Raw genomic sequence first — 3,211 nt, 5'->3', positions numbered from 1 at the left:
TTCAGAAGGATGCTCAGCTCCAAATCTCGTTTGAGTTTCAGCGGCACACAGGGCCTCCAAACCCTAAATCTCACCTCTTTGAAGGGGTTCTGTGCAGAGGTTCCCCCTAAATGAGGGGTTCGCTGCTATCCCCAGTGCATACCCTTGCTCACACAGCAGACCTGCGTTATGCCCAGAGAAACAAATATACATTTCTAAGGCTACTGTGCTTCTTGCCTTGTGCAAAACACCACAGCCATAGAAAGCCCGTAGGTGACCAGCTAGAGCTGAAGCACCTTTTCTAACAAGGAAATCCTTTAAAAAAAAAACAAGAAAAAAAAACACAAAACCAAACCCCTCTATAGTTCCTGCAGTCAACTCTATATTTTTTGTAACACAGAAAAGAGATAGTTTTGAGGCCAGAAGCCATCCGATACGACTTCTTTTTTTTTGTTTTCATCAGGATGCTTGTAAATTTGCTGACGTGCTGAAACCTGCCCTGCAAAACCTCCAGCTCTGCTTTGTGCCGAGCTCTTGATGGACGGATACAGAAGATCTCAAGTCTTCAGGTTACCAGACAGCAGTGGCTGGGTTCCCGGGACGGCGGCGGCTGCTGCCTGTGAGCTCCAGGCAACCCGAGACCGAAAAAAGATACAGGCAGTTTCCCCTCTGACGGGCACTCGCCTTTTAAGCTCTGCTGCACCGCATCGGCCCTGCGACGTGGCCGAGGGCCAGCAAAGCCATCAGAAGCAGGGAGATAGAGCCCAGCCCAGCCCAAATAGCTGGGAGCCAGTCGGTTGTTTCAGCAAACAAGCCTCTTGCCAGGTCTCCTACGGGCATGAAGCCTTCCCATGGGCCATGAGAGAGGTAGGGTTGTTCAGCCTGCAGAAGAGAAGGCTCCCGGGAGAGCTTATTGCAGCCTTTCAGTACTTAAAGGGGGTTTTTAAGAAAGATGGGGACAGGTTTTTAACTGTAGCAACAGGACAACGGGTAATGGTTTTAAACTAAAAGAGGGGAGATTCAGACTAGATATGAGGAAGAAATTCTTTACGATGAGGTGGTGAAACACTGGCACAGGTTGCCCAGAGGGGTGGAAGAAGCCCCATCCCTGGAAACATTCCAGATGAGGTTGGATGAGCAACCTGATCCAGTGGAAGATGTCCCTGCTCACTGCAGGGGGGTTGGACTAGATGACCTTTAAAGGTCCCTTCTAGCCCAAACCGTTCTACGATTTTATCAAGTCTCCTACTGGCATGAAATCTCGCAGGGCGTTGCCGGCGGGAGCTGATACTCTCTGCTGGATGGCACAGAGTATCCCACTATCTGGGCAGATAAAGAAGGGGATATCCTTGATCTCGTGCAATTTCTTCCGCCTAGGGCAGCAAATCTATATATAGAGAGCCCAGGCACGGGACTCGTGGGGTGCATTTCCACCAACTCCATGCGGGCAGAGGCACGCTGGCCCCAGCAGCCACTAAGAAAAAGCTGCTGGTTTCCACCGTCACCCCCTTTTCCCCAGAGACACGAGCAGCGAGATCCTTCCCGTGGCAGCGTTATCGCCGTGTGGGCTTCCCCCACCACCGCTATCTCCTCCCCACAGGCCTTCCTCTACCTAAAGCTCCACGGCCTTTTTTAAACACCACCAAAAACAGCTGCACCAAAACCAAACTTGCATAACAGCAGCTGCATGCAACGGATACCTGCTCTTCTTTCTGCACAGCAAAGGAGACCAGAGGAGGTTCTCCAGCAACCCCAGGAGGTCCCTTCTCTTTGCACCCCCCAGGTCTCTGGATAGCAGCTTCAGGATAGCCCTGTCTTCACAGGTCACATCCCACCACAGCCCATCAGCTTGAAAACAGAAGCAAAGCGTGGCTGTTGGACTCCTAAATACAACTGCAGCTTCACCCTAAGCAAACCCTCCAAGCAAGAAATAACTCCAGAAAGCTGCTGCCCACCAGCACACCTGACTCTGGGCAAGGCTCTCACAATTCAGCCAACTGGTTGCTTAGAAAGGGGAAATTAGATCCACTGGAGCGTAGCCCTTGAGTCTTCCCCTCCTAGCCAGCGAGGAGGAAGTGCTGAGGCTGAAGGCCCTCCAACATCAGCTGCAATATGTGAGGGAGGGGAGCACCCAGAGCGAGATGGCTGGGAAGGAGGTGACATCACGCAAGTGCCTCCTCCATCCCTCCTGACCAGGAGGACCTTGGAGCCAGAGGCAGCTCCCTGCCTGGTTACTCAAGGACAGAGCTACCACTGTTTGGATGGCATTACCCGAGAGATCAGCAGGTCCCAGCATCCGAGCAAGATGTGTGGTGCAACAGCAGATCCCTCTGCAGAGTCCCACCGCGAAGATGTTCTCCACATCACCCAGAAATTAAAGCCCACAAGTCCCATTTAACCGAGCATTTCTCTGCACCGTCAGAAAAAAAAAACAAACCCACAACCCAAACCAGGCTATTCAAAGCCCAGCTCACATGACTCAGTTCAGGCAGGTCAAGCTGTGAGATAAGTCACAGCCCTGAAGTACTTCTCAGTTCCTTCACTGTCTGGGCCAAACCCCTCCAGGTGCAGACAGAGGCACCCCCACACCCTGTTTTCCAAGGGTTTGAGGAAGATAAAAGCTGTCCCACACCCTCGTAGCTATCACACCCCCACCCTTGCAGCCTGAGAGAGCAAAACCCAAGTCATGTGTCCTCCTCCTGTGGACCCAAGGCGAGCTTTGCCCTTTGTTCTAGCTGCCAGGATTTGTGCATGACTCTCAGCCACAATAAAGCAAGCCCAGGAACAATGCAATCCAGCTCAGCTTGCTGCACCGCCAGGTTAGCTTGGTGGCCCCACAGGCCAAACTCATGACCTGGTGACTACATTACAGCCATTCTCAAAGCTCGATTTATTTTTTTTTGTCCTTAAAAAAAAAAAAAATAAAAGCACGAGGCACTCTTTTCCCCCCACCCTCCTTCCTTTTCTCAGGAAAGCCAAATCATCAGCGCAAGTATTTGGCGAAATAAATAAGGTCTTGAGACAAGCTGCAGTGCTCTCCTCGACCGCCTGCGTTCGCAGAAAGCGCAGGATTCCTCCCAAACAGGGCTCGGAGCTGCCCTGATTTATGGTTTGTTTTCCTGCCTCTTCTTACAGACCGATCTAGAAACCAAAGTCACGCACTAGAGCTCAGCGGCTGCAGCAGCAGCAGACACCGAACCCCTCGCCCTTCACCTCCAACTCGGCGTTAAAG

The sequence above is a fragment of the Apaloderma vittatum genome, unplaced genomic scaffold (genome assembly GCF_000703405.1).
Source record: "Apaloderma vittatum isolate BGI_N311 unplaced genomic scaffold, ASM70340v1 scaffold4660, whole genome shotgun sequence".
Classification (NCBI taxonomy): domain Eukaryota; kingdom Metazoa; phylum Chordata; class Aves; order Trogoniformes; family Trogonidae; genus Apaloderma; species Apaloderma vittatum.
Note: the sequence above shows the minus strand (reverse complement) of the source record.